The sequence below is a fragment of the Nomascus leucogenys genome, unplaced genomic scaffold (genome assembly GCF_006542625.1).
Source record: "Nomascus leucogenys isolate Asia unplaced genomic scaffold, Asia_NLE_v1 Super-Scaffold_576, whole genome shotgun sequence".
In the NCBI taxonomy this organism is placed as follows: domain Eukaryota; kingdom Metazoa; phylum Chordata; class Mammalia; order Primates; family Hylobatidae; genus Nomascus; species Nomascus leucogenys.
In genome coordinates, this window is record NW_022095784.1 from 357,161 (window position 1) to 381,705 (window position 24,545).

At 40.6% G+C, this 24,545-nt stretch overlaps 1 long non-coding RNA gene across 2 annotated transcripts; it reads right to left on the reverse strand.

Moving 5' to 3' along the window:
* Positions 1 to 1,466: 1,466 nt before the first annotated feature.
* LOC115833688 lies at positions 1,467 to 9,006 on the reverse strand. Of its 2 annotated transcripts, none has more exons than XR_004029035.1 (3): positions 8,709 to 9,005; positions 7,137 to 7,319; positions 1,467 to 1,553 (listed from the first exon to the last, which is right to left on the reverse strand). It is a non-coding gene; the product is annotated as an uncharacterized LOC115833688 (long non-coding RNA). The 2 variants fall into 2 exon arrangements; XR_004029036.1 differs by lacking the exon at positions 1,467 to 1,553 and adding an exon at positions 6,543 to 6,637 and having other exon boundaries at positions 8,709 to 9,006.
* Between the last annotated feature and the right edge of the window lie 15,539 nt (positions 9,007 to 24,545).

Genomic DNA, 24,545 nt, shown 5'->3' on the forward strand with positions numbered 1-24,545 from the left:
CTTTCATGGAGCTCACACACTAGAGAGGAACAATCTGAGAACAACAAAAGGTTACATTCTTGGGAAAGTCAACTAAATATATCAATGGCAAAACCAGGAGGGATCCCAAATGCATCAGATGAAAAGAGAATTTTTCATTAGATGAAACACAGGGAGCCAGCGTTTCCTCAGGCCCCCCTCCCCGCGGCCCCAGCTATGCTAGTGCTCCATGTATGTGGTCTTTATGCAACAACCCCTCGAGGAGAGCTCACGACTGCTTTTTAGACATATGGAATGAAGGCTTTGGAAGGGTAAGTCACAGTCCCAGCATCACACAGTGAACAAATCTAGAACTGCTGGCTGAGACACATTCAGTAAATATACAGTTTACAAAATAGCACAGAGGTGACAACGCTAATGACACAAACTTCCCTCAGTGTCTGTGTTCAGGAACGTCAGAAATCCATGGTAGGCAGATGACAGGAACACAAGAATGAGAGAGACCAGAAAAGCAGTGGATGTGTGAGAATACCTGCTCTCTCCAAGGGGGAAAAAAATACTTTTTTCACAGACTGACTGGGAATTTAGGGAATATAAGGAATGTTTCTGGAATTTCACCAACGTTCTCGGCCATCCCCACTCTGTGAATAGGTTGGAAGGCAAGCGTGTTGGGGAGATCGTCTTTGTCAAGGTGCCTCCTAGGCATACTAAAGTGATAATGATTAATCCTTGACTGGTAATCTTCCCACCATAAAGACAAGGTATGTGAGGTGCAGAAAGAATACGTGACTTGCCTAAGGTCACAAAGTAGAATGGGAGCCCAGTTCTTTCTAGTAACTCCTATGCCCTGTCTCCCTGGCCCCCATTAAACAAAGGAAGCAAAATGAGCTGAGATTGGAATTAAGGTTCACAGAAGCTGGGGAAGCTGGGTTCACCCAGTCTTCCTTAATCAGAGACTTTAATGAACCCTCTTTATTAAATAAATGGGCTTCTAGTCATTCAAGAGTTAGTTATATTGCCTGATTCTTTTTTTTTTTTTTTTTTTTTTTTTGAGATGGAGCCTTGCTCTGTCACCCAGGCTAGAGTGCAGTGACACGATCTCAGCTCACTGCAACCTCCACCTCCCGGGTTCAAGCAATTCTGCCTCAGCCTCCCGAGTAGCTGGAATTACAGGTGCCCACCACCGCACCCGGCTAATTTTTGTATTTTTAGTAGAGACGGGGTTTCACCATCTTGGCCAGGCTGGTCTCAACTCCTGACCTCGTGATCCACCTGCCTCAGCCTCCCAAAGTGCTGGGATTACAGGCGTGAGCCACCGCGCCCAGACTATATTGCCTGATTCTTAAATTTTCATCAGCCTGTTCTAGAGCTTTTCTTTAAAAACAAATAAAACAAAAAAAACTGAAGTTCACTAAAACTGCTTGATGAAAACTGAAGGAATGGACGAAGTACTCAAGGTGCCTTACTTGTGGTTTATGATTTCCACATTGCCGTACTGTTCGACCCACAGTTTATTCACAATGATATTATGCACACAGCAGGTGGGATTTGTCCATGTATATGCCTCATTGTGTCTAAAAAACAAAACCAAAACCAGAAACATAAGTGAGAGGTATCACTTTGTTTAAAAAGTGCACTTGCTCAAATGCCATTACTCAGAATAACAAACCAGGCTGCTTTAGATAACTAAGTTCTAAGACTTTAAAAATTCTATTGATGTTAACTCACCATAAAATTTGCCCATTCCTGTTTCTTAAAAGGGAGTAACAGCTTAAGAAAAAATTCTATACTTCCACCAAACTCCAAATAAACTATGTACATAATCATTTTAAGCATTCAAAAGTGTGATGAAACATTAAAAAAAGCTGAAGTAGAGACACAAAATAAAAAGTCTGTTTAGCACTTTCTAGAGAAATTACCCTCCAGCTCACCAAAGGAAAAAACTCATCTATGTGAATAAACTCTGATTTTATAATCCTGTATATCCAGAGGAATAGAAATCATTCTGCCATAAAGATACATGCACGTGAATGTTCACTGCAGCACTGTTCACAATAGCAAAGACATGGAATCAACCTAAATGCCCATCAATGATAGATTGGATAAAGAAAATGTGGCACACATACACCATGGAATACTATGCAGCCATAAAAAAGAACAAGGTCCTGTCTTTTCTGGGAATATGGAGGAGCTGGAGGCCATTATCCTTAGCAAACTAATGCCGGAACAGAAAACCAAATACCACATGTTCTCATTTATAAGTGGGAGCTGAATGATGCGAACTCATGGACACAAAGAAGGGATGAATGCACACTGGGGCCTACCTCAGGATGGAGGTTCGGAGGAGGGAGAGGATCAGAAAAAATAAGTATTGGGTACTGGGCTTAGTACCTGGGTGATGAAATAATCTGTACAACAAACCCCCATGACAACAGTTTACCAACAGAACAAACCTGCACATGTACCCCCAAACCTAAAATAAACATTAAAGAAAAAAGAAAAAGTTTTATTTTATTTTTTATTTTTTATTTTATTTTTTTTGAGACAGAGTCTCACTGTGTCACCCAGGCTGGAGTGCAGTAGCATGATCTCAGCTCATTGCAACCTTCACCTCCCAGGTTCAAGTGATTCTCCTGCCTCAGCCTCCCAAGGAGCTGGGACTACAGGCGCGTGCCACCACGCCCAGCTAATTTTTGTATTTTTAGTAGAGATGGGTTTTCGCCATATTGGCCAGGCTGGTCTTGAACTCCTGACCTCAGGTGATCCACCTGCCTCGGCCTCCCAAAGTGCTGGGATTACAGGCGTGAGCCACCACTGCACCTTCATATATTTGTCCTTAGATATGTGTCTTTTAATTTACATAAGGTAAAATTCATTTTTGTTGGTACTCAGGTTTATGCTTGTACAGACCTGTGTAACCACCACCAACACAATCAGAATCCTAAACAACTCCTCCACCCACAAACACTTCGCTCATGCTTCTTCTGGTAGTCAAACCTTTCTCCACTCCTAATCCCTGGATCTCCAACTCATTCCTTATCCCCAGTGGCTGATCTGTTCTCCATTGCAATAGTTTTTCCTTTTCCAGATGTCATATAAATGTAGATTACCTTTTGAGATGAGCATCTTCAATTTGTATAATGCACCTGAAATTCATCTGTGTTGTTCTACGTATCAATCTTTGTGCTGAGTAGGATTCCACTATATGGATATGCCACAGTTTGTGTGACCATTCACCCACTGAAGGGCATTTGGGCTGTTTTCAGTTTTTGGTGATGATGAATAATGCTACTGTAAACATTTGTATACAGGTTTTGGGATGAACGTAAGTTTCCATTTCTCTAAGGTAAATATCTAGGCGTAGTATTGCTGAGTCATGTCGTAAACATAAGGTTAACTATATAAGAAACTGCCAAACTGTTCTCCAGGGTGGCTCTACCATTTTACATTCCAACACCAACAATGCACAGGTTGAGCATTCCAAATTTCAAAACTTGGACATCTGAAATGCTCCAAAATCTGAAACTTTTTGAGCACCGACCTGACACTCAAAGGAAATGCTCACTGGAGCACTTCAGATTTTGGAATTTTGGATTTGAGATGCTAAACCGGTAGGTATACTGCAAATATTACAAAATCTGAAAATATTCAAAATCCAAAACAATTTTGGTATATTTAAAAAAAGGGATATTCAACCTGTATGAGATTTCTAGCTCCTCCACATCCTTGTCAGCCCTGGGTATTGTCAATGTTTACAATTATTTTGCTTTTAAACATTGTAATAGGTATAAATATAAATTGTAATAGGTATAAGTAGGATATCTCATTGTGGTTTTAACTCTGTAATTCTCTAATAACTGATGCTGTTGAACATCTTTTTAAATTTTTGTTTTTTTTTTTAGAGATGAGGTCTTATTCTACTATCTAGGATGGAGTGCAGTGGTGGGTCATAGCTCACTGCAGCCTCGAACTCCTCGGCTCAAGTGACCCTCCTGCCTTAGCTTCCCTAGTAGCTTTGACTACAGGCATGTGTCCCCATGCCTGGCTAAATTTATTTTATTTTATTTTTTTAGAGACAGAGTTTCACTATGTTGCCTAGGCTGGTCTTGAACTCCTGGCCTCAAGCAATCCTCCTGCCTCAGCCTCCTAAGTAACTGGAATTATAGTTGTGAGCCACTGCAATCAGCTGACACCATCTTTTCATGTGCTTATTTGCCATATATATATATATATATATATATATATATATATATATGAAGTATCTATTCACATTTTTTGCCCAATGTTTTATTGGGCAAAATAATTTTTTATTGTTCTTTTTTGTTGTTGTTGTTCCAGAGACAGGGTCTCACTCTGTTGCCCAGGCTGGACTACAGTGGCACAATCATGGCTCACTGCAGCCTCGAACTCCTGGGCTTGAGAGATCCTCCCACCTGAGCCTCCCAAGTAACTGGGACTATAGGTGCATGTCACCAAACCTGGCTATTTTTAAAATCTTTCAGTAGAGACAAGGATCCACTATGTTGCCCAGGCTGGTCTCTAACTCCTGGGCTCAAGTGATCCTCCCACTTCAGCCTCCCAAATTGCTAGGGTTACAGGCATGAGTCACTGAGCCTGACCTTATCATATCTTATTGTTGAGTTTTAAGAATTCTTTGTATATTGTGGCTACAAGTCCTTTGTTGGCTATATGATTTGCAAATAATTTTTACGATTCTATAGCTTATCTTTTCATTCTCTGAACAGTATCTTTCAATATAAGGTTTTTAATTTAATAAAATCTAATTTATCACTTTTTGTCTTTTATGGGTTATAATTTTGGTATCATATCCATAAGAGTTCTTTGCCTAATCCAAAGTTGTAAGAGTTTCTCCTATGTTTTCTTCCAAAACCCTTAGTTTTACATTTTATGTAAATGATCTATTTTGAGCCGATTTTTGTAAAAGGTGTGAGGTCTAGTTTGAGGTTCACTTTTTAACATATAGGTGTCCAACTGTCTCCATAGCACAGATGGTTGTCTGTGGAAAGGACTATTCTTCTTAGCTGTATTGCCTTTGCACCTTTGTCAAAAATCAACTGACCACATTTCTGCAGGTCAATTTCTGGATTCTCTTCCCTGTCGCATTAATCTATACTTTGTCTATAGTTTGGCCACCACCACACTGTCTTGATTACAACAGCTTTAGAGTTAAGTCTTAAAATTGGGTAGTGGGAGTCCATCAATTCTGTTCTTCCTTTTCAAAATTATTTTGGCTGTTCTATGTCATTTGCCTTTCCACACAAACTTAGAATTTGTAACTTAGAATCAACTTCTCTGTATCTATTAAAAATCATCTTGCGATTTTGATTTGGATTGTGTTCATACAGATTGCTTATAGATCAGTGAGGGGTGACCCGACATCTTAACTATAATTGAGGCTTCCAAATATATCGAGAAACAGTGTGTCTCTGCATTACTCAGGTAATCCTTGATTACTTTCAACAGTATCTTGTAGTTTTCAACATACACATCCTGTACATATTTTGACATTTGCATTCTGCCATTGAGCCTATCCCAGTTACTATATTCTATTACTATATTTTTAGTACTAAAATTTCCAAAAATACTTCTTTTTTTTTTTTTTTTGCTAAAATGTCTTTTTCTATTTTAGTTTGTTGAGATTTTCCTGTTGCTTGGTATGCTGAATGATTTTGGATTGTATTCTGCACATCTGAATATTATGAGACTCTGTCCTCTTAACCTCTTCTGGAGAATACTGATAAAAATTTTGTTTTAGTAGGAAATTAACAGAGTTTCAGGCCAGAAGTCCTGACTCTCCTCCTGTGGGCTTTGATTCCAGTGTCAGTTTAATTTTCAAAGCCTCTGTAGTGCTGCTCAGATCTACCCCTCAATAGCCATCCAGGGACCTGGCTCTCAGGCCACACAGCATTTCAGATCCTGAGGCCCTTGTGTATCCTTCTGGGTCATTTCAATGCATGCGTGTAGGGATGAGCTTAGGAACTCATCATGCAGCTTTAGCGGACCCCTTTCTTGAGCTCCCTCCTCTTTGTGGTTTCCCCAACACTCTTAGACACCAGGGGGCGCTTTCTCTCCCCTCTGGCTGGCAAGCTGGGGTTTGAGCCTCTCTGCTCTGTCTTGTATCTCCCACAACTAGGTCTTCCTCTGGGGCAAATGGGTAAAGGAAAAGAAAGAAAAACAAGTAACAGGAATTCTCTCACAGTCTTTGGACCCTAGGGGTTCCTTTACTCAGTTTCTCTGGCCAAAGAGAAGGACTCTGAGTTTGGGGTAAGTATGTGATTGCCACAGCCACCATCGCAGCAGGAGTGTAGCTACAGACCCTAGTGCTTGCTTTGGGGCAAGGCTGTGAGACAAAATTAAAACAGGATTTCCCCTATTCTCTACTTCCTGCAAGGGTATCTTTCTAGGTCCTTTAATTAGAAAGAAAGAATTACTCTTAGAACTTTTTCAGTCGGCCTCCAATCCCCAGTTCTGCAATTTGCTGCTCTGATTCTCAGCCAGGAGATTTGGAAGAAATATATAAAACCAGTAAACTCACTGCCATATTGGTGTTCAGGTTTTGATTTCTTTCCCCAGTCTGCCTGCTACTATCTGCTTTTCAGAGTCTTTGGGTTGTTGCTTTGTCTTCTGTCCGGGGTATCTAGTTGTAATCAGTGTGAAAGAGATAGGGTATCATATGCTTATTCTATCCTAACTGGAATTAATTGTGGATTTAAAGCTAATCGTGCAAAAGAAGAGAACTCCCAATTTAATGCCTAACATGTGCCATACAATTGTCATTTCATTATTTCTCAGAGTGAATTCATTTTGAAAGATCTGTAAACAAAACATTGGCACAAGGATATAAAAAAAGCATGTTTCGTAAGTACTGTCATGAAGCAATTAACTCCATCGATCTTAAAATAGATCCAAACACCAGAGTCAAACATCAAGTTAAACTATTTACACATACCCAGATTAATTAGCAATGGCTACTGCCATGTTTCTCAAATTCTTTTACATAGAGGTATACAGTTTGCACTGTATGAAAGCTGTTTCTTTTTCTCCAGCTTTTGAACAGTAAGGTCAGCTGAGTGTGCATGTCTACACTTACAGGCAGGTCTACATGAAAAGAGTGTAATAGTTTGATTAGAACTCACTCAAGGAGCTCCAAGGTGATGGTTCCTTTGGGTTCTGCTTCTACACTCTTCCCCCAGAATTTCAGTTTGGGATAGATTGAGCCATGAAAGATGAAGTCATTGTTTAATCCTTCAGCATGAAATGCACTGATTGGTTGGTGATGGCTGACCTCTTCGGAGATGAGTCTAAATCAAAGGTCATCTCTTAAGATTTAAAAAAAAAAAATTATAATTAACTCTATCATTAAACATGTATATAATTGCCCTTTCAAAGTAAACAATTCTTTTGTTGTTGTTGTTGAGACAAAATCACGCTCTGTCATTCAGGCTGGAGCAGTGGCGTGATCATGGCTCACTGCAACCCCTGCCTCTCAGGTTCAAGCAATTCTCCTCCCTCAGCCTCCCGAGTAATTGGGATTACAGGCACGCACCACCACACCTGGCTAATTTTTGTATTTTTAGTAGAGATGGGGTTTCGCCATGTTGGCCAGGTTGGTTTCAAACTCCTGACATCATGATCAACCGCCTCGGCCTCCCAAAGTGCTGGGATTACAGGCGTGAGCCACCATGCCCAACCAACAATTCTTTATTCTCATTGCAATGAAACAACTTAATATATGAGAAATTACACAAATGCAACCCAAACCGCCAAATCCAATGTTGTAATGCTAGCTACTTGAACAAATTAAAATAAAGAACACCCAGATGAATTTGAATGATTTGCATGAAAAAATATTAGTCATCTAAGTTTAAAACATATCATTCCTTTTACATTAAAATAGAGAAATCTAGTGCATCCACTTTCAAACATCTAGGGAATAAATGAGATCAAAATTTGTGCACAGAAGAGGAGGAACACATAGAAAAACGAAAGCCAAATAAAATCCCTTAATCATATATAAACAAGACACAGGCTAGCTCAAGCAAACAGAACTGCACTTACAGATGTAGTCATTGGCTTTATGCAAACAATATATACTTATGCTAATATATTTTATTTATATTTTTTAATAAGGAGCCATTTTTATAAAAGGGCCTCACTGTTGCCCAGGCTGGAGCACAGTGGCTAATGACGGGTGCAGCCCCAACACTGACCAACACAGGAGTTTTGACCTGCTCCACTTCTGACCTCCCTCTCCTGGGAGGTCACCATATTCATGCCAAACTTAGTGTGGACACCTGGCCAACATAGTGCACTGCAGCCCAGAGCTCCTGGGCTCAAGAGATCCTGCTGCCTCAGCCTCTCAAGTAGCTGGGACTATACGCCTGTGCCACCATACACAGCTAATATACTTTAAATGATTATTTTTAAAAACTCGATCATGTCTTATGATCTACATAAGGAGAAAAGGAGGGTGATTGATCCCATGTGATCAGGAATACCAAAATCCTTGCAATTATTTCTTATAATGGTACCTTTTATGTATGTTTCAGTATTTTTGACAGTCTCTAAAATAATAGCTATCCTAGAAACAAACATCAAAATTGTTAACTTGCTCCAGTCCTATATTTGTTATTGGTGATGACCAATATGTATGTATTTCTCCTCTTCATCTCCAACGCTATATAAAGCATGCAAGTGAAAGGCCTCACCGCACTGATTCATAAGTCTCTCCCAGCAGTGGGTTGAAAGGCTTTCCAGTCCGTTCCCACTGAGAAGCAACAGCAGATACAGCAAACGCAGCTACACACTGTGGGAGAGAGCATGAGAACAAGTCAAAAATAGCCGAGCTCACTCTGCATTCTTTTAGGAACCGAAATTTTGCCGAAGACAGTAATTTACAGAATTATTTTGAGGAGTTTAATTACTTTGGAGTTTTAATATGGCTCTAGCAGTGGGACATGGAAACTTGGATATTCAGAATGAAAATTACTTTCAGTCACTTCCTATAGTGTTATTTCCAACTATGGGTTTCATCACACTCTAACAGTGCTACAAATTCTCTCAAGGACTTTTAAAAAACCCTCAAGTCCAAAGTTACTTTTAATTCATTTAAAATTTTTTAAAAGTATGACATTCCAGGATTGGGGAAAGAGATATAAAACTCCACAACTTAATTGGTGTTAAGTCCACTGAGGCTGGAAAATGCTGACATATAAATGAAAGGACAGAAAGACTGTTTCGAATGCTATTGCTTTGTTGAAGGAGAACAATGTGCCCACTATACTCTGCCTCTAACTAGTCCATCCATGTACAACATATAAAATCTTCCCTCTAAAAAATTTAAAATTCCTTGCCGTGTTTTAACATATAGCAATGTATATATATTTATATACACAAGTAAGCACAAACATATTTTTCTAGTGTGTGTGTGTGTGTGTGTGTGTGTGTGTGTTAACCTCTTCTTGGAAATACCCCGAGAAAGTCTGAAAGAAGAAAGGTTGAATTCTTCCCCTAACACAACGCTACTTTCTCAACTAAAGATTTAGCAAAACCAGCAGGGCGCGGTGGCTCACGCCTGTAATCCTAGCACTTTGGGAGGTCAAGGCGGGCGGATCACGAGGTCAGGAGATCTAGATCATCCTGGCTAACACAGATGAAAACCTGTCTCTACTAAAAAATATACAAAAAATTAGCCGGGCATAGTGGCGGGCGCCTGCAGTCCCAGCTACTCGGGAGGCTGAGGCAGGAGGATGGCGGGAACCCGGGAGGCGGAGCTTGCCGTGAGCCGAGATTGTGCCACTGCACTGCAGCCTGGGCGACAGAGCGAGACTCTGTCTCACAAAAAAAAAAAAAAAAAAAAAAAAAGATTTAGCAAAAGCCCACTAACATCCAGGTTTGCTTATGCGCCACCTCCCGCTTCTCCTGCAATACTCATCGGTCTTTGCACGATGGTGTTACCCTAACCAGAGGACACTCCAGACATGCGGACTGAGCTTTGATAAAATTGCCCAACCTCACATTGAATTTAACACTAATTGTGTGAATGTGTGTGTGTTTGGGGCTGGGTTGGTAGCGAGGTCTCTTAAGAGTTAGACCTTTTCCTCCCTTGGCTCATACCTGCATCCATCCCACAGGATCAGCGAGTGAACTGGCCTTGTGGATAAGTATGCTCCATGTATTCAGTTAGGCGCTGTAGGAAGCTCAGAGGCTCATTAAGTATAACTGGCATCGTGATCTTGGATAGTTCCTATTTAACCAGAAAATTGAAAGTGTTATGTCCCATATACATAACAAACAAACCTACTGTTATCTTTACATAACATCCACCAGAAAAGGACAGAACAGAAACTAGCAACTCATGAAATTTCATCAATATTGGTTCAATTTCACAAAATCTTTCCAGAGCACCTATTACCTTTGAGTATATCCTTCTGGGCCTTGAAGGAGGAAATACAAAGACTGCTCAAACATTCTCCTTGGCTCCAGGGAGCTCACTATCTGCTGGTGAGCATGAGCGGATGACTCTTAGTCTGCCTTACATCAGAATTAGGAAACGGGAGACAAAGGCAACGGAGACAGAAAAAAACTCTTCATAGTGGTGTTAAAATAATTAACTGCAGGGCCATTAATTACTGGAGATGGCTCCAGGGCCTTGAGTTCCTTCATAAGCAAACCGTTGAAACCCTCTCCTTTGTCGACTTAAGCTTTACCAATCAGAAACTGCCAAACTAACCTCTATCTAGAAACGTTACACTTTCACCAAATGAATAACTTTCTTTGTCTAGCTCCCTCAAAGAATACCTTATAACAGCTCCCCTTCCTGCCTTCTCAGTGGAGTGTGGAACAGCTTCAGGTCTGGGGCTGCTCAAGTCATGAAGAGCTGTCTGTTCAAATATGTGTGTTAAAACTTCAATATATCTACATTTATCTTGTAACAATGGGCTAAGGATTAACCACACATACCATTTTTGTGAGTAATTTCCAAAAGATATTTCACAGCTTTTGAAATGACAATGAAATGAAATGATATGACAACACCGAGCTTATCTGAGCACAGCAATCTAGTATAAATTATGGTCTAGGGTACTAGCAGCCTACTGCATATTTTACAGAATAGATTTTAAATTCTGTCTGCCAGAATGCCTCCATCACAATCGACTCTCAAAAATAATTTAGCAATTAGGTAGGAAGTTTCTGACCTCGACTGCAACTGTTGAATTCTGTTTACCATGTGGCACCAGCAAGCAATATTCTGGTGAGACCTTTACAAAATTCATTAAGTAACACACTTATCTTGGTATTTGCTGGAATATTCTAACGATCTTCCCAAACTTCTATCGACCATTTCCTTGGGAATCAGGTCTTTCATGAGGCCTGCTGGATGGTCGCATGGGCAGGTGAACAGTCCTGAGGTGTAGTCAGGCTGAATGCCACCTGACTTACCTCTGACTTTTCCACCTAAATATCCATATTCCCACTGAGATTTTCAATTAAAAATAATGCAACCTGCACAGAACTGAAACTGGAATGCATTCAAAGAAAATAAGCTCATTCATTACCATAAAATACTGCAGAAAACAGACATGTAACAGCTCAGCCTAATTAAAAGAATGGTAAATTTACTGCTGCATCACTGGGGAGATGAGGGAAAACAGGAATATATAGAGAGAAATAAGAGAACTCTCAACTACATATACTGTAAGAGCTCATTAAACCCAGAGATTCACTATTGGGGACAAGTAAAAAAAACTGGGACTGTCAAGGCTTGTCTTAATTGAAATGTCCCAGGCTCTCTTTCTTCTATTTTTCTTTTTCTTTTTCTTTTTCTTCTTTCTTCTTTTTTTTTTTTTTTTTTTTGAGATGGAGTCTCTGTTACCCAGGCTGGATTGCAGTGGCACAATCGTGGCTCACTGTAACCTCTGCCTCCTAGGTTCACGCAATTCTCATGCCTCAGCCTCCGGAGTAGCTGGGATTATAGATGTGCACCACCAGACCCGGATAATTTTTGTATTTTTTTAGTAGAGACAGGGTTTTACCATGTTGGTCAGGCTGGTCTCGAACTCCTGACCTCAAGGGATCAGATCCTCCCACCTCAGCCTCCCAAAGGACTGCGATTACAGGTGTGAGCCATAACACCTGGCCTTCTATTTTTCAATAAAAACTATCTTTTTTTTCTATTAAAAAAACTAACTGGGAAATACATAACTTTCTTAGTATAAAATATAATAATATCGAAATAAAAACATGAAAATGTCTCTTTACTTCCCTTTCCCACTCCTCTCCCCAGAGACAAAACAACAGCAACACTTTGGGATACATACCTATGTATTTACACACATATGTATACAGACTCCTGATTTATATTCACACACAGAGAGATTTTTCTTTTTCTTTTTTTTTTTTGAGGCGGAGTTTTGCTCTTGTCACCCAGGCTGGAGTGCAAAGGTGTGATCTCGGCTCACTGAAACCTCCATATCCCAGGTTCAAGCAATTCTCATGCCTCAGCCTCCCGAGTAGCTGGAACTACAGGTGTGCAGCACGATGCCTGGCTAATTTTTTTGTATTTTTAGTAAAGACGGGGTTTCACCCTGTTGGCCAGGCTGGTCTTGAACTCTTGACCTCAGGTGATCCACTCACCTTAGCCTCCCAAGGTGCTGGGATTACAGGCATGTGCCACTGTGCCCAGCCAAGGTTTGTTTGTTTTAATGCATGATGCCAGCTCTATGTATTGACTCATTACACCTTCACTGTGATTTGGGGATCTTTTAGCGGGCTGTTATACACATGTAAGGTACATACATTGAGTCTTTCAAGTTCTTTCTAATCACAGGATAGTGTAATGCTAAGACCACTGAACCAGATTGAGTTCCACTGCTGGGTTCACCTTCGCTAGCTGTGTAGCTTTGACCAAGTTAAACCCTGTGCCAGTTTCCTCATCAATAAGTACTAAGTACTAACATAATAGTATATATCATAAAGCATAGTTCTGGGCACATTAGTAATGCTATATGTGTATTTGTTGAACTTAAAACAAAGTCCATATATGGACACATCATGAACTATTTAATCATATATCTTTAAGAATATGGGCAAATCTGGATTTTAAGTAGATTTCTCTAAAGTGGAGTTTCTGGGTCAAGAGCATGCTCATTTAATTTATTTTTTTTACAGATACTACCAAGCTGAATGCTTTCCAAAACAGCTTAACCAATTTATACTCCCACCTATGCTGCATGACAGTCAACATCTCTGATGCTAAAAGAGGTGTATTATTCCCAATTTGTTCCTTTTGTCATGTTTATGCTTTCATTAAACACATATTTAACTGAGCACCTACTATGTGCCAGGTACTGCAGTAAAAGCCTCATTACAACCACTTAATCTGGAATGCCCTGCTCTCTCTTCCCTTTATTCCTCTACATCCTACCCAGATTTCAAGGCCCAGTTCAAGTCTTTCCTCTTCAAGTTTTGTAGCACTCACTGATTTCCTACTCTTTCCAACTGCTAGAGTACCAAAATGTACTGCTCACAACTGAGCATTTGATCAGATTAGATTCTATTACCTACTGTTATAGTATGGGTGGTAACCAGCTTATCTTGCTACATGTATAGTAATACAATTCCTTGGGAAACGGACACTATCTTATACCCCATCTAAGTCCCCCCATCACCTCACAGAGAGAGGGGAACACTGCAGGTGTGCCCTGCCCCAGATGCACCCTGCATTCTCACTGCCCTGTGAGCTTTCCCTTTTCAGGCATTTGTCACACACTGCACTTCCCACCTCCTTCAATAGAGAGCTCTTTGAAGACAAAGGTCTTGCTTAACAATGTTAATAATGCATGTGGTTAACACAGCTAAATAATGAGTAAAAAAATTGGTTACTTTTGGAATATTATTCAACGCTAAAAAGAAATGAGCTATCAAGTCATGGAAAGACATGGAGGAAACTTAGATGCCTATTACTAAGGGAAAAAAAGCCAGTGTGATTCCAATTGTATGACATTCTGGATAAGACAAAACTATGGAGGCAGTAAAAAGGTCAGCGGTTGCCCAGGGTAAGGGGGAGGGATGAACAGACAGACCAAAGGGGATTTTTCAGGCATGAAAACACTCCATACAGTACTACAATGTTGGATACATGTCATTTCAGGAACACAGAACACCAAGAGTGAGCCCTAGTATAAACTATGAACTTGGGGTGATGATGTATCACAGGTTCACCACCGATTTTTTTTTTTTTTTTGAGACTGAGTCTTGCCCTGTCACCCAGGCTGGAGTGCAGTGGTGCAATGGCAGCTCACTGCAACCTCCGCCTCCTGGGTTCGAGCAATTCTCCTGCCTCAGCCTCCCAAGGAGCTGGGACTACAGGCATGTGCCACCACGCCCAGCTCATTTTTTGTATCTTTAGTAGAGATGAGGTTTCACCACGTTGGCCAGGCTGGTCTTGAACTCCTGACCTTGTGATCTGCCCACCTTGGCCTCCCAAAGTGCTGGGATTACAGGCATGAGCCACTGCACCAGGCCAGTTTCACCAGTTCTAACAAATGGGCCGCCCTGGTGAGAGATGCTGACAATGGGGAGGCTATGCATGTGTGGGGCCAGGGAGTGTGTGGAAACTCTCTGCACCTTCCTCTCAATTTTGCTGTAAACTGAAAACTACTTTATAAAATAAAAGTCTTTTAAAAAATAAAATTAGGCCAAGTATGGTGGCTCGCACATGTAATCTCACCACTTTGGGGACGAAGGCACTAGGAGCACTTGAGCCCAGGAATTCGAGACCCACCTGGGCAGCAAAGTGAGATCCCATCTCTACAAAAAAATCAGAAAACTAGCCAAGTGTGGGGGCATGCATCTGTAGTCCCAGCTACTCGGGAGGCCGAGGTAGAAGGCTTGCTTGAGCTCAGGAGATCAAGGCTATAGTGGATCATGTTCGTGCCACTGCATTCCAGCCTGGGTGACACAGCAAGACCCTGTGTTAAAAAATAAAATAAAATTTTAAGAAAACGGATTTTGATGAATCACACTTTAGGAAAGATCAAATTATGTTTCTAGTCCTGCTACAGAAAATAATCACAGTCACAGTCACATGTGATAAAAGAGAATGTAAAGCCAAAAAAGAGTAACAAAAAACGTATAGAAGAATGTTAAGGCAATTAAAGAGTTTCTAACGACTTTGGATGTATATTGTTTGTGGTACTAGACACAAACAACGTTACTGTGGTAATAGTGATATTTACACTTCAAAACTTGTGATGATTTTTCCTCATTCTAAATAAATATTCACCTTAAAATCTGAAAGAAAAAAACAGGTTATAAAGCAACATGTTCCAAAATATTCTAATCTTGTTAAATATGTTTTTATAGACATAGAAACAAATGCTAGAAGATAGTAACATCAAAAAGTTAACAGTGGGTATCTCTAGGAGTTGGGGGCATAGGGAATCCTAATAACCTTCCTTATGCTTTTCTATATTTTCCAGATTTCCTAAAATGAACATTTACTGCTCTTCTAATCAAGAGTAAAACGACATGTTACTTTAAAACCTAACAATAGGCCAGGTACGGTGGCTCAGGCCTGTAATCCCAGCACTTTGGGAAGACGAGGTGGGTGGATCATGAGGTCAGGAGTTCAAGACCAGCCTGGCCAACATGATGAAACCCTGTCTCTACTAAAAATACAAAAATTAGCTGGGCATGGTGGTGTGTGCTTGTAATCCTAGCTACTCGGGAGGCTGAGGCAGGAGGATTGCTTGAACCTGGGAGGCAGAGGTTGCAGTGAGCTGAGATCATGCCACTGCATTCCAGCCTGGGTGACAGAACAAGACTCCGTCTCAAAAAAAGAAAAAAAAAAAATTTCAGACAGGTAAAAGGAAAGGCTAGGGAAACTAACAGCCTCATACCACAGCAGCTGGTCCACCTTATAATACACACATTTACATTGATGCTAGTCATAAAATGGACAAGGAAAAATTGGCATAGAAGTAATACAATGGAAAAAGAAGAGCAAAAAAATACACTCAGATTAGTCCACTCCTAAATTCCAGAGACAGGAAATTAAAAGAAGAGGTTTCTACTTCTTGGGTAAGGATGCCAAAGATAAATAAATAAGAAAGAGCTCTGAACAAAGAGTAGAATGGTGGTTGCCGGGCAGAGAGAGGGGGAGTGGGGAGGTTGGTGTTTCGAGGGGACAGTTTCAGTTTTGCAAGCTGAAGAGAGTTCTGTGGATGGATGGCGGTGATGGTAGCACAGCACTGCGAGTGTACTGATGCCACTGAACTGTATACTTAAAAATGGTGAAGGTAGTCCCTTTTATGTTATGTATATTTTGCCATAATTGTAAAACCAAGGGGAAAAAAATGAGCTCTGAGATCAAACTTCCTGTATTCAAATCCTAGCTGTATTACCTACTGCTTGCATGGCAGCCAGCAAGTCCCTAACCTCTCCCCATGGTGGGGACAATTTCATTACATATCTCACCAGGCTTGTAAATATGAGATGAATTCATTCACATAAAGCACTTAGAATAGTGCCAGGCATCTGTTAAGTGAGCAATAAATGCTAGCTATTACCACTGTTATTAATAATGCAGACAAGACCTCCAAGTCCTCCAAGGTTGCAGGAAAGCAAGTATGCCTCAATGGCTGGGATACTTTGCCCTGACCCAGGGGCAGCTAAGCTGCAGAGAAGCTACAGAAGCAGCATGGCATAGGGACCTGGGCTTAAAGGGTGAGGGAGTGAGGGACAGGGTGCTGCCCTTCCTGAAGCCTGTGCCAGGAGGGACCCAAACACCAGGATGGCACGGGTTCACTGCAGTGGCAACCAGTGACAGCCAGTAGGTGACACAGACTGTGCCATTTCTGGCTCAGCTCTCTTCCTGTTTTCTCCATTTCCCTTTATTGTACATAACAGTAGGGTGGGATTGATCATAAAGAAAGTTTAAAAGTTTATTCATTCAAGAAAGGAAGAGCTTTACCTGTAAGTCTGATTTTGAATTTCTTTTTCCTGAAAAACACTCTTAAGGACTATCACATACTCATTGAGGAAGGAACGGATGGACCAGGGATGACATTTTAGTATTTATAAGACAGGAGTGCTTCCCTCAAAGGGATTTTGCTTTGTTTTCTCAGGAATACTGGCCTAGGGATGTAACCTTTCAACTCTAAAGCAATGCTGCGTGCACTGCCATTTCTCCACATCCAGCTCCGTGGGAAAACACAGCAGGATGGGGCAGGCAGGTGTCCACAGCCACGGGCTGCTCAACACCAGCCACCCGGGCTTTCCAGGAGTTTGAAGCCAATGACAAAGAGGGTGGTGTGAACTCTGGAGACCAAGGCACAAAGGATGTGGGTTTATCATCAATTCAATAAGCAGATTTATTTTTTAATCATTTGAAAAGCTGCTAAAATTCTAAAAGCCTCTTTTAATAAAATGTTGTAATCTATAATAATTTAAACAGCTTTCCATTTCTTTTAGTAACTCAGAATGAAAGCATTCAAGAAAATGGAAAGGCACATGGCTGGGTCAAATAACAGAGAGGGAATGAGAGGCAGAACCCAGATTGCCATAAAAACAACCAAAAACAACCTGGACCTTGGAAGAGTGTAACGTGCTATTTTAAAATATAACAACTTACTTGCAATTGTATTGCCTCCATCATCTGTAATTATTTTTAAATAATCTTACAATTATTTCAATTGCTAAAACCTACAGTTCCCTAGAGAGGTAGTGAAAAACCCACTGACACAAGGTATATTTTATTTCCTTCCCTCTTAGACCTCTTGAAAATTCACTGACACATCATTTTCACTTCCAATCCAATGAAGTCTGGTGTTGCATTCTCTAGATATTGTATACAACTAATATGTGTGTATATTCCAATAATAAGAAAAACAACAATTCACATTATGAAGATCAAGCTTCAGGAAGAAACACTGCCTAGAAACTTCTATCATTGAGAGTTTTGGGCAGCTGGAAAAGTTAAACATTTATGCCAAGCAATTCCAGCTAATAGCAAAGTTTAAATTTATCCATGCAAATTAATAGCGACCAATGATGAAACTGCAGAAACTCCTAACTGCAATTGCTCATTGGCTGACAAACTCAGAAGAAGGAGAGAAGGCTGCGTTTTCACTTGAGCACTAGAGAAACCTGAGAGCAAGGCCAAGTTTGAGCTCAACTGAAATTGAAAATATTGTATAAATGTGAAGTCAACCACTGTAACAGGATAGAAGTGCAACTACTTAAGACCTGGGTTATAGAGAGAAAAATCTCCTCAAGTGCTAGGCTAGGTGTGTCTGCTCTGTTGCCCAGACAGCAGCTTGTGGGCAGGGTGCTTTCCCACGTGTGTGACCTAAGCCCTGGTGGGTCCCCAGGGTTCGTTCCACTGACAGCCGGGGGCTGGTGGCAGTCAGCTGTCCCCTGGATGGAGCCATGTCTCCTGCAAGATGAAGATGGCACTGGATGTTTCCTCTGTGACACCTCAACCTCCCACAGCTACCGAGATTGAAAAAATTCATTGTGCTTACAGTTGAGGGCCTTGGAGGGCCAAATGTCTTTCTTTTCCCATCTCGTGCTGCTCGGTTCCCTCCCCTCCACACGATGCCTAGCATCTCGTCTATTAGTTTATCACTGCATGAGGTTCTTGCCATCTGAATACCACTGATTACATGTAGACGAGTACTCTAAGGCGTCCCGGGATAGCTGCCTGCAGCCGCTCTGGATGGGCAGTTTGAAAAAAAGCCTGCTGCCCTCATGCCTTCTGTCCTCAGTCCTCACAGGCCAGCCATGGGGGACAACAGGAGCCAGAGTGAAAGACACACAGGCAGAAAGGAAGGCGCCACGGAGTGGGAAAAGGGGGTGTGTTCATCATGTGTTAACTGAACCACAGTGTGGGCACCTCAGTGCAACCAGTGGGAAAACGTGGAGAAGAAGATAAGAAAAGCTCTAAGGAAAATGCTAATGAATATAAGGATATTCCTTTCCTATTCGTCCTGCTTAGGAGCTGAATAGTTTCAGAGTTGGGAGGTGGTGTGAGCCCTCCTGCTAGGGGACTTCATTAAAGGCTGGACAGCACCTACACAGGAATGTGGAGAGACAATGGAAGCATGGGCTGCAAGCTTGCCCTGGATCACTCAGCATTCGTGGCTTTAAGGGAATCTACTTCCACGTGCGTTTTTTCCTAGAAACTGGCTAGTCTCAGACGGCACCTGCACTGGAGGGACCGTGCTGCTCCTCTTTGCTCATTTCCCCATTCACAGTTGCCCTCTGCTAGTAAAAAAAAAAAAAAAAAAAAAAAAAAAAAAAAAAAAAAAAGTCCGGGCGCTGTGGCTCACGCTTGTAATCCCAGCACTTTGGGAGGCTGAGGCGGGCGAATCACGAGGTCAGGAGATCGAGACCACGGCGAAACCCCGTCTCTACTAAAAATACAAAAAATTAGCCGGGCGTGGTGGCGGGCGCCTGTAGTCCCAGCTACTTGGAGAGGCTGAGGCAGGAGAATGGCGTGAACCCGGGAGGCGGAGCTTGCAGAGAGCCGAGATCGCGCCACTGCACTCCAGCCTGGGTGACAGAGCGAGACTCCGTCTCAAAAAAAAAAAAAAAAAAAAAAAAAAAAAATTGGACTTAATCTCCTACCGTTTTGAATTGTAGCATAGTATTTATACCTGGAAATGTGAAAACCTCCAGGGCACCAGAGAGGGAGGGAAGCAGTACTGTTATCAGCAAAGCCTCTTTTACTCAAGAACCATTAACTTACATTAGGGCTCCTTGATGGCCTGTTTCAGTTAAGAGAAAGACACGACATGAGAAATCGGGTCTTCAAGCCATTTCTCCCCAGGTTGAAACATTCTGATTTTAGACCACTGTAGAGTGTGGGGGTAGAGATACCAAATTTTGTTTAACTATCTTGCTCCTTCTATCCTCTGTCTCTCTAGTTGGTATTTATAACGTGCCAGATTTGGAAAAGCTCCAAATCTTATCTAGCTCCACATCTATCTTAGAGTTGGAATGCAAGAATAACACTATTGTCGTGGTGTCATATAGGGTATCACATGTTTATCTGAATCCAGAAATAACATCTCATCCCTTCTGACAGTTACTCTGACCCGGGGATATGTCTGGGCATGAGGTCTGGCCCCATGGCTATGTGGCAGACCTTCTGTACTGGAATGAATGAGCTAAATCTTCAGTTTGTGGGAAACATCTTAAGATTCATGGTGAGATAAAAGCATTTTATCAAAAACATATTGGCAAAGGTTTACTTCAGTGAAAAATATTCTAATTTTCTCAACCCTTTCTCAGTATTGCAAGGTACAACTGAGCGATAAAAACAGTTCAACGAATTGAGATCGGAGGGCTTGGGAAAAGCTTCTCTGGTGTATTTCCCACAGGCCAAGAAGCCAATGACTAATGAAAGGTAACAAAACCTTGTGCAAGTTAGAGATTTTCAAAGTTGTGTTTTTAGTAACACTGAAGGGAGTCCTCATTGAGTTGTTAGCCTATAAATCACACACAAAAATGTTTTGTAATATAATCTGACTTTTGGCATATAGTTGAGAATGGGGTCAAAGTACTGAATGACATTACTGGACATTTTTTTAAAAACCCAAAAAACTCCTACTCCCATCTCTCTATTAACATGAGCAAAGCTCTCAATCCTTGCATCTATTCAAAAACAAGAACTTAATTGTTACTGAAAATCCTATCTCATTCTAGCAGCAAGTGATATTCATCTCAGATATCTAAACCCAGTTGAAAAAAATTCTTTTCACTCGTAACATTTTACCTTTTGTTAATATTTTCATAAATTTTATAATGTTTACAACTGTAATCAAATACTAACATTTATAACAAGGCAAAGAAACCTTTAGTACTAAAGTCTTATAGAATATAGCTTTTTAAATTTTAATTTTTATATGTATTTCTGCAATAATGAAGTATGATAAAGTAATTGATAAAAGACCCTCAGAGATTAAAAAAATTGAGTTAACTCGGTAAATGGAGGTAATGGAAGAGAGATGATAGCTGAAGGTATGCACATGGCTTCTGGAACTCAGTTTCACCCCCACAAAAAGGACACGAAGTTAACTGAGTTATCCTACAGGAAGGATAAAATGGAAATACAAGTTAAAGGAGGCATAGAAGCATAAGCTTTTCAATGACCGAAGAACAGCTTGCTCAGTATTTATTTAACAGAATAATAGTGACAATCAAAACTCGATGGTATGTGGATTCCACTAGCTACCTTTAAAAGAATGATACAACAATTTTCTTTCACTTTAAGTAGTCAGTATTCATGATATACCGGATCTCTGTCACCTCTTGCAATAATCCAGGACTATTCTATTACTCCAAGACATTTGAACACACACAAGGTCAGCACGCACATGGCCTTGAGCTCAAGTACCTCCTCAAATTTTGTGCTGAGGTCCTGGGGCTGGTTGCCTAAGTCACTGAGCATGAACACCAACGACCTAACCTCTGGCTGAGCTCTGCTGAGAAAGCCGCTGGAGCAAAGGGATGGAGGAGAAGAAGAGGACGGAAACAGGGATGGAAACAGGGTACACACAGGACATGAGGCTTTGGGATTAAAGAGTCCTGTGACAAAGGGGCAACAAGCAGAAAGAAATAAGCAAAGGCTTCAAATGACTAAGCAGTGTCAGGATTAGTTCTCAGGAGCTGGAGATTTGTTTGTTTGGTAAAAGCTTCAACCACAAACAGATTTAGGGTAGAATTCCAGTTATGTAAGGTATTCATTTCCTCCAGAGAGCAGTTGTATTTGTTTTTGCCAGCTGCCTGGGTACACAATTACTTGAAGACCACGTTAAATTGTTTGCTGGAGGTTGTTTTGGACCTCCCCAGTAGCATAGCAGGAATGTGCAGGGAAGACCTGTGGGAGGCCCTCTGGTGGTCATCAATTCTCAGAGGAGCGCTTTCCTTGCTACTCCAATGAGTTGAGGCTTGTTTCCTTCTCTCTTCTACGCAGATTTCTTTCTCATTCACCTTTTACACTATGGACTTTAGGGTTCCAGCTTTATTCAGCAACCTCTTTGGAGCTTCCCACTCTGTAGAAACCATGGGCTTTATTGCCTATCTCTGGAGTCCCATGCAGCCATCAAAGCAGATGCTCCCAGACCTTGAGTTCAGAGGTTGCTGAATAAAGCTGGAACCCTAAAGTCCATAGTGTAAAAGGTGAATGAGAAAGAAATCTCTGCGTAGAAGAGAGAAGGAAACAAGCCTCAACTCATTGGAGTAGCAAGGAAAGCGCTTCTCTGAGAATTGATGACCACCAGAGGGCCTCCCACAGGTCTTCCCTGCACATTCCTGCTATGCTACTGGGGAGGTCCAAAACAACCTCCAGCAAACAATTTAACGTGGTCTTCAAGTAGTTGTGTACCCAGGCAGCTGGCAAAAACAAATACAACTGCTCTCTGGAGGAAAGCAGCTTCCACCCAGTATTCAAAGCATTACTGAAGGCAACAAAACAGGAAAACAGGTAAAGGATTATCAGGCAACTCACAGGAGATAAAATGTGCGTCTTGATTATGAACTAATCTGTGTAATAAGCTTAGAAAATCGCCTGACACGTAATAAGTGCTAAGAAAATGTTAGCTATGATGATGCTGATGACAACGATGATGATTTCAAGGCTTTCAAATTCTCTCCTATTAATTGATTTCTCTTTGTTAATATCACACCATTTTAATTAACATAACGCTGTTTCCATATTGTAAACATTTAAAAAATTCAAATTTTTTCATTGTTCTTTTTAGAAGTTTTCTTACATATTTTATGTGAGTTTTAGGATTGGCTTGTCAAGTTCCTGAAAAATCATATTTGAATTTTGATTAGGATAGGGGTTACCTTTTAGATTATTTTGTTAAAAACTGACATCTTTACAATATTGAGTCCTAGCATTTCTGAACAGAGTATATCTTTTCATATATTCAGGCTTCTTTTATGTCCTTTAGTAAAGTTTTATAGTTGTCTTCATAAAGATCTTGCCACCTTTTTCTAGTTTTATACCCACTTTTCCGTTTATGTTGCTTTTTCCTATTAAATGCTTAAATCGGCTATTTTGAAGGTGTAAGAAAGCTGTTGAGTTTCGTGCTCACCTTGTATGTTGTCCCCTTGCCAAAATCCCTTACTTTTTCTGATTGCCTCTGATTTTCTAGGTGAATAATCATATTGTTTGTAAATTGTGATAATCATTTCCTTGTGAATATTTCTGTCTCTAAATTTTTATCTTATTGCAATCCCTGAACCACTACAATGTGGGATTTTAACAAGTGGAACAGATATCCTTGTTTTCATCTTCATTTTAATGGATGCTTCTAATATTTTACCATTAAATGTAATATTTTCTCTAAATTTTTGATACATACCTTTTATCAGAATTTGCTAAGCGTTTTTGTTAGGAATGGGTGTTGAGTATTATTAGATGATATTTATTTCAGTCTCTGATAGTCACATGATGTTTCTCCTTTAATACATGAATATAGTAAATTCATTAGAACATTTCTTTTCTCTCCTCTTTATCATTAAAATTTTTATATATACCTTGGATAAGCTCTACATGGCCACAATACTTATCTAACATTTTAAAATTTATTTTTAGTTTTTAACTGATACATAATAGTTGGACATATTTATGGGGTACATGTGATATTTTGATATATGCATACGATGTGTAATAAATCAGGGTAATTGAGATATCTATCACCTCAAACGTTTATCATTTCTGTGTGTTGGGGATACTCCAAATATTCTCTTGCAGCTATTTAAAAAAATATAATCTTACTTCAGTATGTGTGAGGGGTTGGTTCCAGGGTCCCCTGTATAACCAAAATCGAAGCATGCTCCAGTCCACAGTTGGCCCTGCCAAACCCACAGATACAAAATTTGACCCTCTGTATCCATGAATTCACATCCCTCGAATACTGTACAGTTTTGTACAATTTGAACTGCATGGGCCCATTTATACACACTTTTTTTTCAACCAAACATGGATCGAAAATACATATTCACTGGATGCAAAACCTACATATATGGGGGCTGACTTGTTGAATATGAGGTTCCACAGGGCCAACCTCGGGACATGAGTATGCGAGGATTTTGGTAAACATGAGGGTCCTGGAACCAGTTCCCCATGTAGACCGAGGAACGGCTATATTTTCAGTTTGGTTGGAAAAATATGCTTGTATAAGTGGATCCTGGCAGTTCAGACCAGTGTTGTTCAAGGATTAACTGTACAATAGTTAACTATGGTCTCCTGCCAGATTTATTGAACACTAGAACTTATTCCTTTCCTCTAACTGTAGTTTTGGACCCATAACCAACCTCTCCTCACACTCTCCTCTCCCCTGCCCTTCCTAGCCTCTGGGAAACACTGTTCCACTCACTACCTCCACAAGATCAGTTTTTTTTAGCTTCCACATATGAGTGAGAACACGCGATGTTTGTCTTTCTGTGTCTGACTTCTTTTGCTTAATGTCCTCCAGTTCTAAACGTGTTGCTGCAAATGACAGCATTTCATTTTTTCAGTGGCT